This window comes from Gorilla gorilla, chromosome 15 (assembly GCF_029281585.2).
Source record: "Gorilla gorilla gorilla isolate KB3781 chromosome 15, NHGRI_mGorGor1-v2.1_pri, whole genome shotgun sequence".
NCBI lineage: Eukaryota > Metazoa > Chordata > Mammalia > Primates > Hominidae > Gorilla > Gorilla gorilla.
In genome coordinates this window covers 26,264,181-26,287,892 of record NC_073239.2, presented here as the reverse complement: position 1 = coordinate 26,287,892, position 23,712 = coordinate 26,264,181, and the positions used below count along the sequence as shown (strand labels likewise).

Genomic DNA, 23,712 nt, shown 5'->3' with positions numbered 1-23,712 from the left:
CCATGTTCCTGCTCGCCAGCTGCTCACTGCAGGTGCCGCGAAGGGGCCACACGGCCGCTCAGGTTAGAGATATGGATCACAGCCTTCTTATCTCGGGAATCTCAGCTTACAACATTTTAGCATTGCAGAGGCCAATACAACAGGGAGCAGAGGTGTGCCTGGGTGCTTTATCACCCAAGTTCAATATACTGCTTGAGCTTATGCATGGCCTAAGTCCTCCACTTCTTCCTCCAGGCTGAGACAGACCAGGCAAAGAGTCTGTCTGGGACTGCTTTACCTGATATTTTCCTTCTTCCTCTTCCTGTATCTTAACAATAGGGGAAAGGATAGATTGAGGTAGAATGAAGATGGTGCCAAACTCTTTGACACACCTCCCATCAAGAGGTCGAATCTCTGTTTCATCCCCTTGAATCTGGGTGGGCTCTGTAACTCCTCTGTCCCACAGAATACCGTGGAAGGAATGCCGAGTCCACTTCCACTTCCACTTACATGCCACAAATAAAAAGCCCAACTATCCTGATGGAGAAACCATAGGCAAGGCCCTGAGATTACATGGCAAGGGACAAAGGCCCAGCTGAGCCTGCCAAGGCATCACACATGTGAGTAAAGCTGTCCTGAACCCTCCAGGCCAGACCAGACACGAGCCAAATGCCACCAAGTTATGCCAGTTAAAGCACAGGGAGCAGAATTGCCTGAATTCCTGACCCACGGAGCTGTGAGATGTAATAAAATGGTAGCTGTTTTGTGGTAGTGGGCAACATAGCACTAGACGAGAGATAAAGGTGCACGGGTGCCTGGCATAGATCACTTCAGCTTTGAAGGCCCCTGGACTTGCAGTTGGCATTCACAGGTGGAATGCTGCTCTAGCTAGCCCAACTTGATGCATTCAAGCATAGAGAAGAGCGTGGTGCCTTCTCCAAATAACTCTTAATTTGTGACTTGAGACCATTTCTGCGAGACAATCACTTGTGTACTGTCCTGGGGAGCAAGTCTTCCCAAGTGATTACACATTGTTAATGAAAGATTAATCGTTTAGCATATTCACGTCTCATAATTCATGGGCCAGTTGGAACCCAAGCCTAAGCCAAACACACTGAGCCCATGCTTTATTTTTCCCATTAATTTCCTCAGCTACCACATTATTTTCAACAGCCAGAAGGTAACTCTCTTCACTTCAGAAGAAACACATAGAAAGCCCTGCTCCCAAGTGGATAAGGAAACACATTATTTGTTGTAAGGCTTAACAGTTATGGTGAAAGACATAAAGGTAGGCTCTTTAGTTAACAGTTTTCAAAAATAATTTCATTCTTCTATTTAATGATGTGCTTTCATGTACACTCTCGTTTAAATGACTGAGAAAAGGCAGTATATTTTGGAAACATAATGCAAAGTCTTTGAATATTCACAGTTTGTCAACCCATAATATATTTTCGTGGAAATGAAATGATTTAAAAACAACCCAAGAAAAAGCAATAACGGAGACTTGAGCCCATTGATTTGACAGAAGATGCTGAGGCTTTGGAGGTTTGGGGTTTGATTGCCAGACTTGCCATGTATCGAAGGTATGATTTGGCACAAGTGACTTCAGCACATCTCTGAGCCTTACTTTCCTCCTATGTAAAATACCTACCCTATGTGATTGCACACATGCAAGTCCTCATCTCTGGCTCTGCTGTAGGAGGAAACCAAGCTAAAACACTACCTACAGGGAAATATTAAGTTGGCAGGATTTTATTATTGGAGGAATATATAAAATTGACCATACACTGAAATATGCGACTGTATTAGTCCATTTTCACACTGTTGATAAAGACATATCTGAGACTTTATAAATTTATAAAGAAAAACAGCTTTAATGGACTCACGGTTCCACGTGGCTGGGGAGGCCTCACAATCATGGTGGCAGGTAAAAGGCACATCTTACATGGTGGCAGGCAAGAGAGAATGAGAGCCAAGTGAAAGGGGAGGCCCCTTATAAAACCATGAGACCTCCTGAGTCTTATTCACTACCACGAGAACAGTATGGGGAAAACTACCCCCAAGATTCAGTTGTCTCCCACTGGGTCCCTCCCACAGCACATAGGAATTATGGGAGCTACAACTCAAGATGAGATTTGGCTGGGGACACAGCCAAACCATATCAGCAACCATTAAGAAGAGTGAGAGGGCTGGGCGCGGTGGCTCACACCTGTAATCCCAGCACTTTGGGAGGTCGAGGCGGCCAAATCATGAGGTCAGGAGTTTGAGACCAGCCTAGCCAACATGGTGAAACCCCATCTCTACTAAAAAATACCACAAAGTAGCTGGGTGTAGTGGCAGGCACCTGTAATCCCAGCTACTCGGGAGGCTGAAGCAGGAGAATCACTTGAAGCTGGGAGGCAGAGGTTGCAGCAAGCTGAGATCGTGCCACTGCACTCCAGCCCAGGTGACAGCGTAAGACTCTGCCTAAAAAAGAAAAAAATGAAGAGTAAGAGAAATCAATCCAGTTGATTTGGGAAATTTCCATGACATACTGTTGAGTAAGAAAAGCAAGATGTAGGAAAAAAAAAAAAAAAAACAGAAAAAACTCAACCTTCTATCTGTATCTAAGCATACCTATTTTTAATTTCATATATGTGAACTATAAAAGGGTACATTACTCATTTGCTAAATGTGGTAGGGGGTGTGGAAATGAAGGGAAGGAGGTTAGGAAAACAAAGCAAAAGAGGACCTTAAAAATGCCACGTGTATGGCATGATGATATGACTCCATTCATGTAAAATCACACATACATGAATCCAGGCCTATGATGAATGAACAATAGTTGTCAACATGCTAATGGTAATTACATCTGGAATGTGTTGTTTCAGGTAGGCATTTACTTTCTTCACTCTTTTCTTGTTTTAAATGTATAATAAGCATAGATTAATTATAAAATCCAAAAAATATTAAAGCAACAAATATATAGACAAAAACTGAAGAAACAGTTTAGCATAGTGGTTAAGACCATGGACCCTGAGGCCAGATGGCCACATTTAAATTCTGGCTCTGTCACTTATGACTGTGTGGCGTTGGGTGAGTTATTTCATTTCTTTGGGCTTCTGTTTCCCCATGTGTATGGAGATAATAATAATGTAGTACCAACTTCATTGGGCTATCAAGAAAATTAAGTGGCTGGGTGTGGTGGCTCATGCCTGTAATCCCAGCACTTTGGGAGGCTGAGGCAGGCAAATCACTAGGTCAGGAGTTTGAGACCAACCTGAGCAACATGGCGAAACCCCATCTCTACTAAAAATACAAAAATTAGCCAGGCGTGGTGGTGCACCCCTGTAACCCCAGCTACTCGGGAGGCTGAGACAGGAGAATGACTTGAACCCGGGAGGCAGAGATTGCAGTGAGCAGAGATCGTGCCATTGCACTCCAGCCTGGAAAAAACAGAAAGAAAGAAAATTAAGTGAAAAATATAGGTAAAGTTTTTAGAATGGTGCCTGGCCCATAGTAAATGCTACACAAAGGCTAGCTGTTATAATTTCTTTTTAATTGATTTTTAAAAGGGGAAAACTGAAGGGCTTAAATGCTACAACCTTTAGTTTGTCAGGGAGAGAAGATATGCCTCACTGTAGTCATGGCCTGTATGACCATCTGTACACAGCTGTTCTACTCTGGCAGGTAAGGCAGCTTCTATTTCCAGAAAGAAAGAAGAGGAAGAAAAAAGAAGAGAGAAGGAAGAAAGGGGGGTAGACAGAGTTGGAGGAAGAGAGGGAAGAAGGCAAACAGAAAGGGTGCAGGGAGAGAGAAGAGAGGAGGAGGAAGAGTTGGAGGAAGTAGAAAAAGAAAAGAATAAAACGCTTCAAAGATTCCACTTGGATGCTGGTGGGATAGGGTAGGTCTGACAAACTCCCCCATCCCCCAAGGTGTCCTACCTGGCCTGAAGAATTCACTTCCCAGCTTTCTGGTCACCCCAGTTCTTCATGAGGCATGCAAGTTCATGTTAGTGATTTTATTTTTCTTAATTGAAATGTAACTGTTAGTATAGTACATTTTGCTGACATTCATGTCACATTTCCTGGATACCAGATTAAAAAATACTTCTAATTAGTTATAAATGTGAATGTATACACAACAATTCTGAAACTGTTTCTTCATCAAAGTTTGCTTCCCAGTATGATACATGTGACTTTAGTGCCAATTCTTATTAACTGTGCACTGCAGTGTGCCGACACCCATGACACATTTCCCCAAATCCAATCACAAAAATATTTCTAATTAGCCATAAATGAGAATGTACACAAAACATTTCCAATAGCCACTCTGTTCCTATCAAAGTTCACATCAGAGAAAACTTAAACTGTTGCCGCTGAGAGCCTTGCTCCGATTTCAACAACTCCTATTTCAGAAATGCTTAGAAAATTGACTCTTTAGATCTTGCTAGGTAACAGATCTGAGGCAGATTCATTTCAACCCAAGTCCTTTATTTGATATACATGTGCTCCTGAACCCACCTAAAATGCATACCATAGCCCTTCAAAGGCAGTGATAAAATTACTTGGTTAAATATTTTGGCTGGATTTCCTGTTTTCAGAGGCCTGGGCTTTGCAATCTGCAGCTTCTGCATCTGCACGTGGCCACTGGGGCAGTATTAAATGGCACTACAACTGCCAACCTCCAAAAGAACCAGGCCTCACAGGGAAGGCTCCAGGCACCCATCCACCACTATGAGCCACACTGAATGATGACTCTAGGCCTCAGTAACTGCCTTCAAATCCTTGGACCTTTAGCTTTCTATAGCAAGGCCTGGCTTTAAGCCTTTTAAGATGATCACAAATCATAAAGTACCCTCCTCAGTTCAAAGTGTCAAGTTTACAAAATCACATTAGTTATAATTCAGATATTCTCCATCCTCAAGGCTGTGAAGCATTCTGATCTGCTCTTAGATTTCTGTATAATCTTTCCTTCGTTTTATAACAGGCTTTGTCTTCTGTTGCTCTGTGCAAATAGCACCCCTTGACAAGTCATAAGGCCATGATATATGCACGGTACATCGCAGTGAAAGATCGGCTTTATGCGAGGGGAGGAGAAACGGTTCTGTGCAACTTTGCTTACTTTCACTACCTTTAAAAACTCATTAAATAGGATTCTGCCTTTTACTTGCTGAAGTGTTTAAAATCCATTTTAATGAAAAATTCTAATCCTATATAATCACACCATAAGTACTTTCTTTCTGTTCAAAGAGGAAACAGTGTTAAATTTTAATGCATACCTCTGGCAGGCTATAATAAAAGTGTTCAGTCAGTTTTAAATCCGATTAGTGTAACTGTTACAGATTAGAAAAAAAATCCCAAGTGATTGGAGCAAGTCCCCAACTCAAGAAAACTAACTTAGGGGGCCTTCATTTCAGACTCAAAGAGAACATCAAGACCCCAGAATTTGTTCAGAAGCTAATAAAAGCAAGGACTTGTGCCAGGAATTGCAGGGATGTAAAGACAAGCTTGCAAATAGGAAGCAGATAGGACAGAATGCAACCCGGAACAAAGTGGACTTACAGCCGGAGAGAGAAAAGTGGGAAATCCTGCGGGAATTCTGAAAGGACAAAATGACATCCCAGGGAGAGAAGCATTGAGAATTTTTAGAGAATGTAGCTTCTAAAAGAAGCCTTGAAGGACAGAGAGAACTCCATAGATGAGGGAATAAAGGCGTTTCTGCTGAGGTGGGAAAGGTAGTTTCCATAGAATCAGGGAAAGTTCCTTTTTTTTTTTTTAGAACTTCTCATGGCCCCATGAGAAGGGGAGGGGAATTCCTCTTTGTTGAGTGCCGCAATTGTACAGGCACTAGACACATACATGCGTTTTCTCATTTAATCCCCACAGCATCCCAGCGCAGTGGGCATTTTATCCCCATTTTATAGATGGGAAAACTGAAGCTCAGAGAGACTGTAAGACTTGCCTGAGGTCAAACAGCTAGCCACTGGTGGCACTCAGAAAAAAAACACAGTTGAGCCCGTCTCGGTGTTTAGTCTCAGGAACTCCTTGAATCACACCTTCCTCTTAGCCGTCATTAAGGCCTAACCTGTTCTGAAAGAGTTTCCTGACCTCCCGAGTCAGAAATGACATTTCTGGTCCCGAATTCACAGCATTCTGATTTTCTATTACCCACATGGCACCAATTGTGCCCTGCCTTAGGTTGTTATTTCTCATGGAAACATGCACCTCAGTGCTTCCGAATTGGTAGGGTCAGCTGCGGATGGCAGGAATGATTTTAAAACCTGAGAAAATGCACATACATGCACTTAAATATTTATATTTATAAAACTGCCCTCTCACTCACTTCACCTCACTTTCTCCCACAGTCTAATACATATAGAGGGGGTGATAGCTGTCTAAACCCTGAAGGCACCAGCAATGAGCACTTAAACACAGTCTAAAACCACCCCCACTCAGGTGAGAACAAGTAAGCTAGCTAGACTCAAAATCAGGTGACTTGATGTTGGGTCCTAATTATGACATTTACTAGCTGTGCCATCCTAAACAACTTATCCTCTCTGAGATCCAATTTTATCATCTATAAATTAAAAAACATTGTATCTGCTTTACCAGTACTTTAGGATTATTGTGCAGATAAGATGGACAAACCTGTAAAGTCATACATAACATTATGGTATTAACGTGTGTGGATTAGAAACACATTGAAAATAGAACCTTGCATCTTGCTTTTTTCTACATATCCTCAGTGATTGCCCATAGTAGATATTTAATAATAGGTGTTGAATCGCAGATGGAACTCTTATAACATTGGGGAAGTAACAGCATATCCAACCATGATGTCAGGAAAGGTAGTAAGACGTCCTCCACCTGGGATAACATTTGCCACCCTTGCCTCCCCAACCTAGATACGTTCTGAAGGCAATGTCTGTTTGAAAGGCATGGCTGTGTGGGCTTTGTGCCTTGAAATGAAAAGCTCTGGGCTCTATTTCATGATCATTTACCAACTTTATTCCATCATGTTCTCCATTTTTTACCTCCAAACCAAGATGCTCACCTATACCTCTTCAAAGTCAAGATGCAACTTCTGCCTTAGATCAATCAGTGGCTGTTCAAGAGTAGAGGACACTTTTTACTTTTCAAAAAGAAAATTCTAATGGGTGACTGAAAAACTTAATTTCCTCATTAAAAAAAGGACCATGAAGGGGAAGTGAAAGCCAAATACAAACCCCCACAGTAAGAGAAAAAACTGTAAAAAATAAAAGTAAAAACAGGGATTCATGAATGCAGGAAGAAATTAAAACAAACCTGCAGGTCCTCATAAATACAGCAATCAGGCAGCTCCATGCATGCATCCCACATTTGAATTTTTATTTTATGTGGAGTATTTTTGTATCTGCTTTGCCTAAATTTGGCCTGTTACCAAAGCCTAATGACTCTACTTTATGTTAAGCTTTTCGAATGAACTAAACTTAAAACTAGGAAAAAAAAACTGTTAATTTATCTTGCAGGAAAAGGTGTTATAATTTGAATGAAAAACAGCAAGCAGACAGATAAAAAGGAGCTGGCGCAACACTTGGGCAATCAGTTATGGTGTTTTGTACCTGTAGGCTGAGAAATTGTCTCCAGTGTTGGATGATGTTATTACCATTGCCTATTTTCACTTGTACATTAGGTTCAAGCATAATCATGCAAAAATTTGAATGTTCTCCACAGATTTACTATTTTAATAAGCTCATATTGTTAAAACACTATATATGTTGACAGTGGTACTTACACTATATTAAGAAAACAAATCAAATCATTTTCTTTAAAATGATAAGTAGCCTAGTTTGACCTTTCTATAGGCACTGGTCAGTAGAAATGAACCTCTACAATAGTCTTCTCTCCTACCTTCCAGTCTTTTATCCCATCTATCAATAAGGATACTATTCTCACAGACCATGTGGACTTATCATTTTGGAAACTGCCCTTGTCCTATTGAAGGCCATGGGGCAGAGTGAGACAACAATAAGCTATATTCATGAATATTCATGGCACCAAAAATATTTTCAGATATAAGAAAGCAGATGTGGTGTCTAGTTCATAAATCTGGATTATGAAGTAAAATCTATGGCTAAGTGGGTGATATTCAAACAGCAGTAGTCATAGCATCCATGCATGAGCAAGGGGGAGAATCATTGGCATAGGTAAATTCAAGTTCAGAGGAAACTGGAGGCTGACATTGAATTCAACATGGAAACAGAGAGACAGTAGTGTATCCAATCTCAGTAGGTCCTTTTGGGTCTCTATTTTGAGAAATAATTTAATAGCATTTTTAAAGATATGGGTTCATTGTAAAAAAAAATTGGAAAATATAAACAAGCATGAAGAAATCTATGGTTCTATTTCTCAGAAATAATCCTTGCTACTGATTTCAGATCTTATTATTCTAGGCTTCTTCCATGCATATTTTAATAGGTTCATCTGACACATACTGATTTTTAAATTGCCTTTTCCACTTAATGTCTTGTTAATGTCTTTTCATGTGATTAAATATTCTCCAACTACAGTAATACTTTAATAGCTATATAATATTCCATTAAGGAACACTATGCTGCCTATGGTTGGATATTTATGTGCCTCCGCAACCTAAGATGGTAATGAACTCACAGCGAGTTCCTTTTGAATACCAAAGTCTGACCATCCCCCACGCCTCACGAGACATTTTGCAGCTTTCTTAAAGCCTCTGACTCTTGCGAATTTAGTGACTCAGACTGTCCCATCGACTTCTATTTAATTTTAAGGATGTATTACACACACACTGCTCAAAATAAAGCTCCTCAAAATAATTGCATCTACATCAATTAACATTTTTATTCTATAATTCCATAAGGGCATTTCATATATACCTCTACTTTCTTCTGCAACAGCACCCTTAGAATAAATACGACACGAGAAAGTATACACACTTAAGACGCACTGCACAATTACTTCCACCTAATCCAAAGACAATTTTCATTTATCTATTGATTCACTCAAGAAATATTTATTGAGCACCTATTGTATGACTTGCAATGTGCCACATGCTGAGACAGAAATATTTCAGAATCTACATGGGGTATGTCTTGACTTCAAAGCCAAAGCCACAAGGAAACGTTTATGTTTTTCCTGTATTTTCCTCAGATATTAAGTACAGAACCAGTACTCAATTTATGTTATATAAAGATGTCACTCTACTTTTGCATGGTATGTGAACCTTTTTCAGCTTGTTGCCTGATTGATTGATAACAAGAAAATCTAACGAGTCTCTCTGGACACAAATAATTGTACCAGTCAGGGCCAAATACCCAAGGTTTTCAGCAGTTCTGTCCTTCTGTGACCCTTAGATATCAGTTATGCAAGACGCTCATCTTGATAATTGAGATGAGCAAATGAAGAGTTATGTTAATAACCTTCCCATCCCTTCCCTCATGACATTTTAGGCCCTGTCCATCAAAATTCATCCAATACTTCCCTTGTGTCTCCTCATGCTAGCCTATGTCCTTTTATCCCATCATTTCACTTATACTACATCTGCCCTTATTTCTCAGTTCTTCACCGGTTCAGCTCTAAACCGAAGGCTCCCCCCATTCCATCTCCCAGCCTCCAAACACCCTCCAAAACTCCTATCAGATTAAACAATGGCGTTCTCCTCCTAAGTACTTCAAAGAACACTGAAAGCTGGCCTCAAAAATCTTCCCCGACTGGTTGGAAGGAAAAGCAGCTTTCCAAAGAGTTCCATCTCAACAGCATGCCATTCCCCATGGAAAGTGTATTTGGATATAGATAGTGTTGTTACATATGTATGAGAATATGTCTTACTTATTCACCTGCCTTTTTTCAGCCTGATTGTGAGCCCCTGAAGACTGAGAACATGTTTTCTCTGTATTCTATAATGATCCCACCCCCACAGAGTCATACTGCTAAATGTTGGTGCCACCTTTCTTCAAGGCAGCGATCAGTAATTACAATATTTTTTAACTGGTCAAGTCTAACTGGGAATAGATTTTTAGAGCTGAGAGGTGACATTGCAGGTTACCTAGTCCATCGCCCTCTCTTTTTTTTAAGCTACAATTCTTATCTACCGTGTGTCACACACCATGCTAAGCTCTTTAAGTGAATTATCTCATGTGATCCTCACAAAAGCTCCGAGGGTAGGAACTCTAATCATCCACATTTTTGTGTGCATACCAAAACTCTCCTCATGCTTTTTCACAATTAAGTATACACAAATGAATGAATATTAACAGCTCAGCCAGGATCAGGACTTGAGTAAGACAGAAGAAGCACCTGGGGAAGAGAATGTAAGGAGACACTCACTCTCAGGGTTGTGAAAGTGCCTCCTTCGGTTTTGCACTCTGGGTGCCTCCCTTGCTTCACCCCAGTCCCAGCCCCATCCTAAACCTTGTTGCATGTCAGCTACTGCTCTAAATATATTTATATATTTAATACTTACAACAACCCCATGAGATAAGTAATGTTAGTATCTTCTTTTACAAATGAGGAAACAGATTAAGTACTACGCTTAAAAATCTCAGAGTTAGCAGAGACAGGGACGGGATTCAAATCCAGTCATCCTGACTGGAGGTAGACATATAATTGAATGAATACCTGAATGAAGGAATAAATAAATAGAATGCTATAAAATGTTGGGAAATGCAGAAACCTTTACATTTTATATTTGCTTTTTATATTTTTACTTCTAATCCACTTCACTGTTTCAGTTAATAAATAAAGCCAGTGTAGTGAAATGGAACAAGTATAGATTTTGGAGCTAGACAAGACTGGTTTTGAACAGTGCTTCTGTGTGGACTTGGGAGATCACTTACTTATCTGCTTTAACCTGCATTATATCATTTTGTAAATTTTTATGAGTATTAGCCAAAAAGTACATAACCAGCATACAATGCCTAGAGCTGGGTGCAGTGGCTCATGCTTGTAATCCCAGCACTTTGGGAGGCTGAGACAGGGAGATTGCTTTAAGCCAACAGTTCTAGGCTAGTCTGAGCAATATAGTGAGACCCCATCTCTACAAAAAAAAAAAAAATTAGCAGGGCATGGTGGCATGTGCCTGCAGTCCTAGCTACTCAGGAGGCTGAGGCAAGAGAATCACTTGAGTGCAGGACTTCAAGGCTGTAGGGAGCTATGACCACGCCACTGCACTTCAGTCTGCAAACATTTATCAAGTACTCAATGTAATGTAACTTTTATTATTTTATCATGTATATTTTTGGGACAAAAGAATCATACTGTAGAAACTATGGCAACTTGATATAATATTCACAACTCTAATGTAAAATATGGCTACCATGGACAAATCACATATTGAAGACTCTTGTATCAGTCAGGATAGGCTAAATTATGCTGAAGTCACAAACTAAAAGCCCACTTCTCAGTGGCTTCACACAACAAAGGTTTGCTTCTTATTAACTGTACGTATCTGAAGCCAGCCATCAGGGGCTCGGCTTTAGTTACTCATGGACTGGAGCTGACAGAGGCACTATATTGTAATAGCCGCTCCTTCTGGAACATGCAGTAGCCTCAGTCACCAGCAGAGGGGGGTGCTAGAGGGCCTCACATTGGTAAGCACATATTAGTATTGGAAATGACATATGTCACTTCCACCCACAACCAACTGCAAAAACTAGTCAACATGCTCCCATCCAACTGTAAAGTGGTAGAGAAATGTAGTCCTCCCATGTGCTTGGAAGGAAAAAGCAATCAGACATGGTGAGAACTAGATGATTTTCCCACAGACAGGTCCCTTAGCCCATAAAGCTATCAGAAACAGTCTTAGATTATGCAAACAACTGAAGGACTATTTCCCAAGTTGGTTTATTCTCATTGTTGAAGAAATGAAGCATAGAATTGGGTTCATAATTTAGTGGGTTTTTTTTTTTTTGGTAAGAAATGCATTTTATCCTCATGCTGACTTAGCACGGTCTGAACTGGTCAGTTCGGGTTTGGGGAACAGCCTTATATACAATCATTGCAGGAGTTGTCCTGAGTGTGCCAAAATAAAAAATGCTGTCAGCTAGAAAGAAACTTTGCACAACAAAGTGTTAAATGAAATAGTACCAGGCAAAATAAGGTAATGCTCTTTTGCTGTCTAGCACCACATAAGATGCTAACTGAAAGAGTAAATAAAAACACTCAACGTGCATTTAGCTTTCATAATTTACCTTCTGCAAGGTTGATTTCTAGTATGCAGAATATGCCACATTATTTAGGCTGTAAAAAGGAGCTGCTTTACACTACCTGCCATGTACAATTATAATAATCTGTCAGACAAATATAATTAGGGAGTGTGATGTCTGTTTGAGTGTGAAGGCTTTGATTGTGTGGTATTGTCTGCTTTCCCCTGTGGCACAGCATAAACAGTTGTACTCAGTGGTAACTCTCAGCCAGGACTAATGCTCAGAGTCAGGAACGCCCCATCAAATAGCACAGATGGTTGGGTTTAGGTTTGAGGTTGTTGGCTTGTTTGCGTCCACCTCCCCACACACAACCCTTTCAAGTTTTGGTCAGCAAACTTGACTAAAATAAAGCCTTCTGCAATACAATCTGGTGGGTCTCCAAGATATTGTTAACAGATCATAAAAGTGAATGGGAGACTCATGCAGATTATGGTCAATTAACAAGTCCCAACCATTTCAATGATGAAAAACAGGCTGAGAAAAGAATGCGTGGGTCACTTTAATGATTAAAAAAAATTAGGTGACACTTTGTGGATTTAAAAGATAAAGTTGTTATTATGTAGAGTAAGTTGTGATTGTAATTTGCTATTAGATTCTCACACCAGCTGGCAAAATAGAAAAGGTAACCATCATTTCAGCCTTTCATAATAGTATTTAGTAAAATAGATTGGAAGCATGTTTCATTTTAAATTAATCAGTAGTCTTCTTGCCATTCCATCCATACTACCATGAATCAGCCTATTTTACTTAATTTTATTTTATTATTATTTTTTGAGACAAGGTCGCGCTCTGTCACCCAGGCTGGAGTGCAATGATGCAATCTCAGCTCACAGCAACCTCCACCTCCCAGGCTAAAGCAACCTTCCCACCTCAGCCTCCTGAGTAGCTGGGACCACAGATGCATGCCATCACACCTGGCTATTTTTTTGTATATTTGGTAGAGATAGGGTTTTGTCATGTTACCCAGGCTGGTCTCAAGCTCCTGGACTCAAATGATCCTCCCACCTCAGCCTCCCAAAGTGTTGGGTTACAGGTGTGAGCCATGGCTCCCAGCTGATCAGGCCATTTTAAATTTTATTGCCTAATTGATTATCTTTTTATCACTGTAACCTTCATAACCAGAGATTTTGCTGTGGGACTTCCCTACAAGAGACTCTTTTTGCTCTTTAAGAGGAGACTTACCTAGATGGTGCTTAAGAGGTATCAACTTACCAAATTCTGCTGTGTTGTAATTCATGTGGTAGAGAAGTTTGGTATTATAATCCGAAACACAGCACCTAAACTAATGGTCAACCCAAAGGAACAATGAGGATTCGACACCTTGTTTTCTTTTAAATTACAAATATGTAACATTCTAATGGTATCTGGACCAACTTAGAAAGATCAACAACTTTGCATTAACAACAGAGGTTTCTTGCGTCTACAAGAGAGCATTAATATTTTCTCTCTCTCTGGACAAATGAGAAAAGAACCCCAGAGATGAATTCTTATACTTCTGGTACTTTTATCCTAGCTAGAGATGCGAAATAATTTTCTGGTTGAATCCACCATTGAGAAGGAATATTATTTTTACAATATTTTGATGTTTGAGTCTGCCAATGTAGACTCTAAGGAATATAACAAACCAATAATAAAATAATGACAGATCATAAAACCTTTGCATTGGAAAGACCTCTTCCCAAGTTGAAATGATTACTTCCTCCCTTGGATCCCACTGCTCCTTGTATAGTTTTCTTTTCTGGCTATTATAAGGATATGTCTAACTCTATTGGTCTACAAATTTCCTGATGCCAGAGGTTATGTTTTACTTCTCTTTGCCTCTCTAAGGCTTAAAATAGTGCCTACGTTATCATGAATAGGTTACCATGAATAGCTGAATTGATAGATGGATAGATGAAGGAAACAAATTCTATATTGTAATAGTGGATATTTGTTGGCCCCTCCCCAGAATCCATTTCCTGCCTTCCTATCCCCACTTTTCAACAGTTCCAACTTACATTCGAAGATGCAGGTGGTTCAAGGGAAGCACTTATCATCTCCAACTCCAAGAGTCAAATATGCAACCTATGTTAAACCAATCGGCACATTCCATCCAGCTAATCAGTGATTGACTCTGCCTTGAGCACATGACTTGAGTAAAGGCTTGCATTCAGAGTGAATCTCAGGATTGTTTCTGGAAAGGAAGAGACAAAGATGCCCTTTGCTGTTGGCTGTAAATGTGGAAATGTGTAGCCCTGGAAGCTGATGGCAGTTTTCTCAGGACCATGAGGAGAACTAGTCTTAGGATGGAGCCAACAATAAGAAAAATACAGCAGAGGCAGAAAGAAATTGGAAACCTCACTTGAAGCCAATCTTATCTTTGGACTTTTCAGTTGCAAAAAAAAAAATGAAGAAGAAGAAGAAGAAGAGAAAGAGGAAATTTTCTTATTTTTTCATATCAGCATGGGTCAGATGTTCTGTTCTTTGCAAAATGATGTATCCTGATACAATTGTGAATATCATCATTGAGCAGATGTGATTTGAACAAACACAATGTACTTCAAAAATGTTGACAAATCCTAATCCAAAAACATATATACCATTTCTGCCAACTAGAAGTGTTGAATACCCCTAATTCCCATTTTCCACTAAAAGGAACCAGGGCTTCTTAAAGAAACGATTGATTCTAGGTTTGGATAGGAAATGTACAAGTTCAGCGTGGAACATGTGGTTATACCAAAAATCAGGAAAGTTCTCAAAAGCTGCTGTGTCAAAGATCTTAGAAGCCAACTTGAAAAGGTTCCCCAAAATGGGACAACTTGAGCATCAACAACATAATAATAATTTCCATGGCTTAAAATTAATCAAATATAAACATTCACACATTCGTAATGGTATGAGGGGAAACAAATCTCATTGATCTTAGAGAATATTATGAGAACATCTAAATAAAGAGAAACAATCAAGCACATAACCTGCTTTCTTGTATGAACTGTATCCCAGGAAGATCTAATCATTATTGAGGAAAAGTTTCTCTCTATAGACATGAAGAGAGCCCCCTGTCACAAATGCTTAATGCAATAATGGATTGAGGCAATAAGCATCAGTGGCTGCTAAAATCCCCCAAAATAGAAACAACTAGATATGTATGCTTCTTGATGTAAGTACACCATATCACCAATGAAGTGTTCTTGTCAGGTAATCAAACCTGAATGAGATCAAGCCTCTAAATCTAACTACTATTTCACAGGAAGTTTTAAAAGAATGCAATCAACAAAATCCAAAATGTGAAACTCTGTAGAGAAAATGACTCAATTTTCGTCAACAAATAAATTGCAAGAAACAAAAAGAAATGGAGGGAGAACTTATGGATTAAAAGATTTATAAGAGACATAACAACCAAAGGTAATATGAGGACCTTACTGAAATTTGGATTTGAACAAACCAACCATTTAAAAAATGAGATAATCAGAGATATTTGGAGGCTGACTAGCTATTTGATGATATTAAGGAATTAGTATTAATTTCAATTAATACTAATGATTATTTTTATTGGATGGTGATGATTTTTAAGGATTCTTCATATTTTATAGACTCATACAAAAGTAGTTATGGGTGCAAACGTATGGTGTCTTGGGTTTGCTTCAAAATAATACTTCAGGAATGGGGGAGAGGAGTAGTAAAGATTAAACAAGATTGGCCATGAGTTAATTGTTGAAGATGAATGATGGGTATATGAGAGTTTATTAGACTATTATCTCTACTCTTGTGCAATAGTTAAAATTTGCCATAATAAAAATTGTAAGTATATCATTCTATTATCACTGAAAATCATACATATACGCCAACCTTCCTTGTTTTTACATAAACAGGCTGCCATTCTTCGATCACATTGTAATTTAACCATGTTCTATTTCACCTGCATACCTAGCCACCATCACTGCAGTCTGCCTGCCTTCTTCCCAATGAGCATTGTCCCGCATGTGCACACTCATCCCCATGGAGGTTGTCATAGCATATCCATCATTCTCCCAGACCACACACAAAATTCATTTTCATACACATGGTTTTCTTCCATTCATTCTCTGACACCTCTGCTCTACACCCATGGCACCGATCATTCCAATTCCCATATCTCTTTTAAAAGGGACATGCTTCCTAACTCATGCAGACAGAGACATAGAGCAAGTGCTAGTTTGAAGAGTTCCAACATCCACCTTCCTGTGGGCCTCTATACATAATCTGGCTCAGTCTAAACCTCTTAAGTGAAATGCTCTCCTGGAAATAAAATCTGCTTTCTATGTTCTATTTTATTTTAAACTCAATACAAAGCAATGGTCCCCAAAGAAAAGTTATGCTGGAGTTAGGTTCACACAAGTTCCCTGAAATGTAATACGAGATTTAAACACAGATGATATGACTGGTTAATAAATGTCACCACTGAGCAGCTTTGTTCACCTAATAATATCATTCAGATCATTATAAACAAATTGAAGGGGTTCTTATGTGAAACAAACACGGCAGGACTTATTCCTGAGTAACACAAGACCAAGGCAGGGCAGCCAATCCTAACGGGCAGCGAGAAGGGGCAAGGCCGGCGTGCAGCTTTGTGGTATCCCGGGAGGATTTTATTTCCAAATATAAAATTCATGCCATGCTCACAGGCAGAACCTTAGAATAGTCATAATGATCTAATGACAGTATTACCATGGAAGGCTGCTACTAATACCTTGAACTACTGCCGTTCTATACAGATCCAGGGATATGATTTCAAAGCTCATGTGGAATGAAGACTGCCCCACCTGAAAGCAATCTACCCAAGTAAAAAGGAGAAGGAAGAAAAGAAAAGGGCAGAATGCAACTGAAGCCCACAATTTGGGATATCTAGGATGGGGAGGTCAGAGTTGGTTCTTTGTGGGGTTTCTTTTATTATTGTTGTAGTTTGGGGAGGGAGTGGTATTTTATGGCAAAGAACGAGAAAATGTCTCTAAATTGGACAGCATTGCCTGCCTCGGACTTTTTGAATTACCTCTGACTTAAAGATTATAAAGTGTTTATTTTTCTCTTCCAAGAAGGGAGGGCATAGTAATTTCCTCCATTACCCTCATGCTCTCCTCCCTCTGCTGTTGAGGGGACAGTTCATTGATGATAGCTCCCTTGTGCTCAGTCAACACTGATGGCAAAAAGAAAGAAAATAAACAGCATATTACCTGTGAAAGAATGGAGAGCCCCTGTAAGTCCAACCTAATAAACATCCAAGGACTATTGGGCCTGTCACTTGACATTTTGATGGAAATGGCTGTTGTTGTATTTCTAGAAATCAAAGGAAACATCAGAACCTTTGCAAACAGGAAAGCTGCATAACATTTCAAATACCAGTTAAGTGCCTATATTTATAGGTAGTGTTCACTGTTTCCAGTATAACCCTGCAATTCTTTTGGAGAGAGGTTCTGACAGGGCTAACAGACCTGTTTAAAATATATATATATATATATATGCATATATATATATCATTTTTAAATGATGCTGAAATTTCCTTTTATTCCTTCAATAATTTGCAGTTGGCATTCATAATTTTAGCAGTATTTCTCACATATAATGCCAAATTCGGTAACACCTACTTAGAGTGCATTGTAGCATGTGTTTAAGATACATTGAGCTCTTTGCAGAAAAGGTGCTATAGAAATCTAATAAATAATAAGCAGATGATTGACAAAGGATAACATTAGGAGCTCATTTTTGAAACTTTATAAAAATACATGCATTTGGGTTAATTCTCAGCTAGACAATCTCCTTGGCAGGTAATGTGTAAGGGATCCTACATGCCCCAGATTTTAAGGTTCTGGAATATGATGGAGAGGAAAAAAAGGTCATGGCCTACAGAAGACAGTTCTGAGGTTACAATAGTTCTCAACAAGAATCCAGGCAGGAATCCTCCCAATTTTGGCCTTGAAAATGCATTCACTGATGTTATTTGGAATGTGAAAGAAATCCAAAATATATAGAAGGTAGAGTTATAAAGAGCGGCTGGATTCAACCACATGGCCAAATTTGAATCAGCAAACTGACATTCTCTAAGATAACACACATTATGTCCTTTAAAATTAAAAAAGAAAAACAAGAGCCAAGTATCATTACTCATTTGTTATTTTGTGAGTTGGTTCAACTCAAGAATGCATAATTTTCTGGTTCTAATGCAAACTAAGGAAGGACGAGAGCCAGATATAAACAATTTCCTCCTTCTGGAGTAAAATATATAGCTATCCAGGGATTTAATGTGATTATGAAAAGAGACCAGATGCCTTGAATCTTGGCTGCTGCAGGACCTGGCTTGGCAGCCTATAGGTTGATCTCAGAGAGGTAAAGATGAGTCTAAGAGGACTACTTTAAAAATGGAAATAAAATGCTTTACAAGTAAGCAAAAGCAGGAACAAGCTTATCGTAAGCAGAGTAAGCTGATGAAGGTGCAGATAAAACTTCATCAGAAAACCTGTGTAGTATCATTTATGCCAAAGCATGACATTTGAATCTTCACATAGGAGTATGAGTTTCCAATGCATTTGGTTTTGGGATTACATCTTGGACAAGTTCTTTCTCTTTTTTTTTAATTTTTCTTTGGTGATTTTGTTGACTACTATGTATTAGCAATATATACATGTAGCATACATAGCAGTTAATATGTGCATTTTGTAGAGAAGTTTTATATATGCCAGCTAAATAAAATCCTTCATACATGTCTCCAAATGTTGGACAAATGTAGATACATTGTTTATGCCAATGTCATTTGTTATATTGAAGTTGCCCTGATCATTTAATCTCCCTGTTTATTGTGGTTGGAAGTACTTTACATACTACCATATCATCTACAATTTGATCTTATACTATTTTATTTCTTTTTCTAAAAGTGTAATATGATATATTATATGCCCCTCCCTAATGAGACTAGAGAAAGAGACAGGCAGCCATCTTGAGTCCATGAGAAAATAGTTTGCAAACCAAATCAATATACCAAGGATGGAGGAGTGGAGAGAAGGAAAAAGCCTGAATCATAATTGACATTGCTGTGCTATAAACCAACCCAAGAATTGTCCCCTGTCCCCACCTCCTCTCATATAATATCATTAAATCTTTTTATTATGGAGGCTACATTTTAGTTAGGCATTCTGTTTCTTGCAGAAGAAAGCATCAGAATTAATAAAGTAGGGTTTGAGGTTTCAAAACCCTAATCCCTGAAAGACTCTGAGCATAATATTTATGCCAACAGATTTGGAAGCTAAGATCAAGCCAATTTGACCTAAAAGCTAATTCCTTGGGGCAAAGAAAGAGAGAGAGAGAAGAAACTAAGAAACCTAAGACATTAGTATTTCCTAAGAAGAAGGCCTGCTCCTTGCTAAACTCCTGTCCTAATCTCAGGAAGAAGAGGAAATAAGAGAAATTCCAATTACATGTGCACAGAGAGGAGACAGAAGGAGTCAAGAGAGAACAGGCCAGCATAGCTTGTGATCTGGATCAGGAAGGTGTAGCCACTTGAATGACCCATAAATGGAGACCATGCAGGAGTGAGGAGGCTCAGGTACGCCAGACTGGACAATTAGGGACCAAACATATCCCATCCCCCACCCTCATTCACATCAGTTCTTCATAACCTGCCTGGAACCTACACGATCCTTAGGGAAGTGGGGGCTGGGGACAGCAGTGTAGGAAATCTGAATTGATTAAATTTGAGAACTTAAAATAGAAATTTTTGAAAAATAAGAAGAGTGTTCAGACCAGAGCTTATGGTTTGACATTTATACTTACTATTTAATTAATTAACTGCTGGTAATGATAGAATGCCAGTTCCTACATTCAAGAAGCTCACAGTTTAATAGAAAAGACAGGCAAGAAAACAGTCAACCATGATACATGAAGTGTTTGACAGATAAATATGCAAGATGGTAGAGTACAAAGTGGGGGTTTGGGGTTGCAACTTGAGCTAAGTTTCGAAGGGCAAAAGCAGTTAACCACAGATGGTGTGGGGAAATGCGGAGTTCTGTTTGGGTCTTGTTGTATCTGAGGAATGATTTTTGTTGTTTACAATCAGGGAATCTTGGGTGTGTCTACCTGTTAAGGGGAATGACGCAGTAGAGAAGTGGATGATGAAAAGAGTGGCTGGAAATTATGTCCGGAGAGCTCTGAGGAGGCAGAGAGCAAAGTGACACAGATCACAGGCTCAGAGGTTGGCTTTGGCCAGAATAAGGAAGTTGAGAAAAGGCATAGATGGAATACTGCAAATACATTGTACACACCTTGAGAGTTGACAGGAAGGTAAGAGAGTTCGTGCTAGATGACCTCTATTTTATGTGAGGAGTGGAAGTATGCAGGATTTTAAGGAGGGGAGTTATGTGGACAGATTTGTATTTTAAACATCACACACCAGGGCCTGTCGTGGGGTGGGGGGCAGGGGAGGGATAGCATTAGGAGATATACCTAATGTAAATGACGAGTTAACGGGTGCAGCAAACCAACATGGCACATGTATACATATGTAACAAACCTGCACGTTGTGCACGTGTATCCTAGAACTTAAAGTATAATAGGAAATAAAAGTAATAAATAATAAATAAAAAATGAAACACTCTGGTAGAGAGTCAAGGAATGAATTTATGAGAGAAGCTAAGAAAAGACTAAAAGCTGACAGACTTATTAAGAGATTATTGGAGTCATTCGGTGAAAAGAATCATCAAGGCCTGAATTAAGACAGTGACATTGGAAGGGAATAAGAGGGAATCCATAGATATTTCTAAGCCAAAATCATTCTAAGAAGTGATTGTTTAGTTATCAGGAACGAGGGAGAGAGAGAAAAGGAGGAGGATACCTGAGACATATTTGGTTTATCAGAAATTTGAGCAGGAACAGGGAGAAGTTTTAGGGAGAAAATAATGAGCTTAACTTTGAACACATTGAGATTCAGATAAAGATATTGACAAATTATAGATTTAGACAGAAATTGATTTAGATGTAGATATAGGCAGTTGGATTTGTGGCTCCAGAGTTCAAGAGATAAGGTTTTAGCTGGAGAAAGTGTGGAGAAATCTGTTCTCTTCAGAAGGGTGGTTAAAACAATGGGGATGTAGGTGAGATCAGCCTGTAGGAGTATGTGAAGAAAGGGGTTTTACAGCCTTTGTTTTTAATCCACTCCTGTAATTCATCAATTTGTTAACCTCCTCTGTATTCAATGATTCCTAAATATCTACTCCACTTTCACACTTGGAGTCAATATTATTTCCTCTCATTTGGTGCTCCTATTGGTCAAGGGAACCTCCAAAAGCCCACACAAGCCATGGGAAGTAAGATCCACTATAAATATGTCCTATTATAATGAATTTATTTGTTATAGTTGTACTGTGAAGGCTTAAGATTACCAAATGACTATCTCCTTAGAAGTATAAAGCAAGCATAGTAAGCTAAGAGTCAGAATCCCCTTTTGTCAACTCTGACACTACTTATGGCATATTGGACAAATTTTTGCAATATCTGGTTACTGAGGTTGATGCTCTCATTATGAATACAGTACAATGTATTGTTTTGCTCTTTAAGCAATCATATACACAGACATGAAATTATCAAAAATGCTTTTAATCCATTTCAGTGCATGTATTATAATACACAAAATAAATATATTTCCTTCTTTCATCACAGAAAGTCAAAAGATCTGCTTTTCTTGTAGTATTCATAAATGACCTTAAAACTGACCCAAATATAACCTACTAATTACCCTCCATGTACCTTCCAGACCCTGATTAATTGTGCTTAGCGTTTATGTGAGACTGTGACTCTACTCTGGAAATCATCTGTATAGCTTGTAATTCCCAGTGGAAAAAAAAATTGTTGTGACCTATACAGTTGGAGAAAAGAAAACACAGCTACACTTTTCCAAAAGCAGAACAAAGCAATGAAATAACATACCTTTCACTAGGGACTTGGTGTTATCTTAAACCCTATAATCCACATCCCATCCTGCTTTTTCAATAGGTTGGATGATTTCAGTGTGCGAGTCAGAGAACCAATCAATTTTGAAACAGCATCTGCAAAAATAGATAATGTTCATGTAAAGGGCAACCTAGTCATAAAACCTCACTGGTGTGAGTAAATAAACACACAGGCTTTGTATAGAGGGGTTCCCCTAAACAGAACAGTAGTGCAGGATTGGCAATGTGATACTGCATCAATACCATCAAAAGAATTTACCAAGCACCAACATGTAGAATGAACTATGTGATTAAACTGACATGGTCCCTGAACTTCTGTAATGTAATTTAACTTCTGTGCTCCTAATGGAACACTTAAGAATCTAAAACTCACTGGGTCCCAAACTAAGCTTTTCTCCCAAATTGCTTTTTCTCCTGTGCTTTCTATGCTAGTGAAGGAATCCATGGCATCCAAGATTTCTTTCTCTCCCTTACCCAAGTTACCAATCCATCTTTAAAGTTTATTGGCTCGACCTCCTAATTATCCCCTGATCCATTGCCTTTTGCTTCATTTCTATAGCCATCACCGTTTTCACTAAGACTATTGTAATATCAATTGCTCTGAACTCCCCTCTTCCAATGTATCCCTCACACTGTTGCTAGAGTGATTTAACCTTCAAGTCTCCGTATATTGCTCATCTGCTCAAATGCCTCCCAGTCAAAACTCTCTACCTTTTCTTTTGTGCCATTCCTACTCATCTTTTAAGGCTCTCAGATCATTCAACTATTCATTCACTCAGTAAATATTTATTAAGCACAAACTTCATGTTACACAGTGCTAGGCACTGGAAAGACAGTGATGATATAGTCCTGGTCTCACAAAATCTGCAGTGGCAAGAAAGTAAATGAAATAACAAAATGTGGCCGGGCGCGGTGGCTCACGCCTGTAATGCCGGGAGCACTTTGGGAGGCGGAGGCGGGCGGATCATGAGATCAGAAGATGGAGACCATCCTGGCTAACACAGTGAAACCCCGTCTCTACTAAATATATTTAAAAAAAAAAATTAGCCGGGCATGGTGGTGGGCGCCTGTAGTCCCAGCTACTCGGGAGGCTGAGGCAGGAGGATGATGAGAACCCAGGAGGCAGAGGTTGCAGTGAGCCGAGATCGCGCCACTGCACTCCAGCCTGGGCGACAGAGCGAGACTCTGTCTCAAAAAAAAAAAAAAAAAAAAAAAAAAAAAAAAAAAGGAAAAGAAAAGAAAAGAAAAAAAGAAATAACAAAGTGTGATAAATATTGTGAGGAAATAAATTTGGTAGAAACAATTTAAAAAGAACTCTGGGGACCCCAAATATTTAAGGTGTGGGTAGAGGAAGAAAGGTCTCCAGAGGAATGGAAAGTAAGGTGGGAGAGAATATGCTGCCCTGGAATGTCAAAGAAAGAGAGTATTTCTGAAAACAAAAGAATAATTAACAGTATCAAATCCTGCCAAAAGGTCAAGGAAATAAGGACTGAAGATTATCTTGGAATTTTGCAGAGACACTTGAAAACAATTTTGGTGGAGTGGTGTCGGCCAAAGCCAGCATGAAGTGAGTTGAGGAATGAATGA

General features: G+C 39.2%; 1 long non-coding RNA gene across 2 annotated transcripts in view; it reads right to left on the bottom strand.

The window, feature by feature from the left end:
• Window positions 1-1,422: 1,422 nt before the first annotated feature.
• The window catches only part of LOC129526625 (uncharacterized), a 108,995-nt gene continuing 86,705 nt past the window's right edge, over window positions 1,423-23,712 (bottom strand). The window contains exons 5-7 of one of the 2 annotated variants that reach the window (XR_010130729.1): window positions 22,103-22,221; window positions 3,239-3,404; window positions 1,423-2,445 (exon numbers count right to left, since the gene is read on the bottom strand). This is a non-coding gene — a long non-coding RNA (uncharacterized lncRNA). Of the gene's footprint in view, window positions 2,446-3,238; window positions 3,405-17,257; window positions 17,468-22,102; window positions 22,222-23,712 lie in introns of those variants that run through there. The other variant, XR_010130728.1, reaches the window with a different exon arrangement.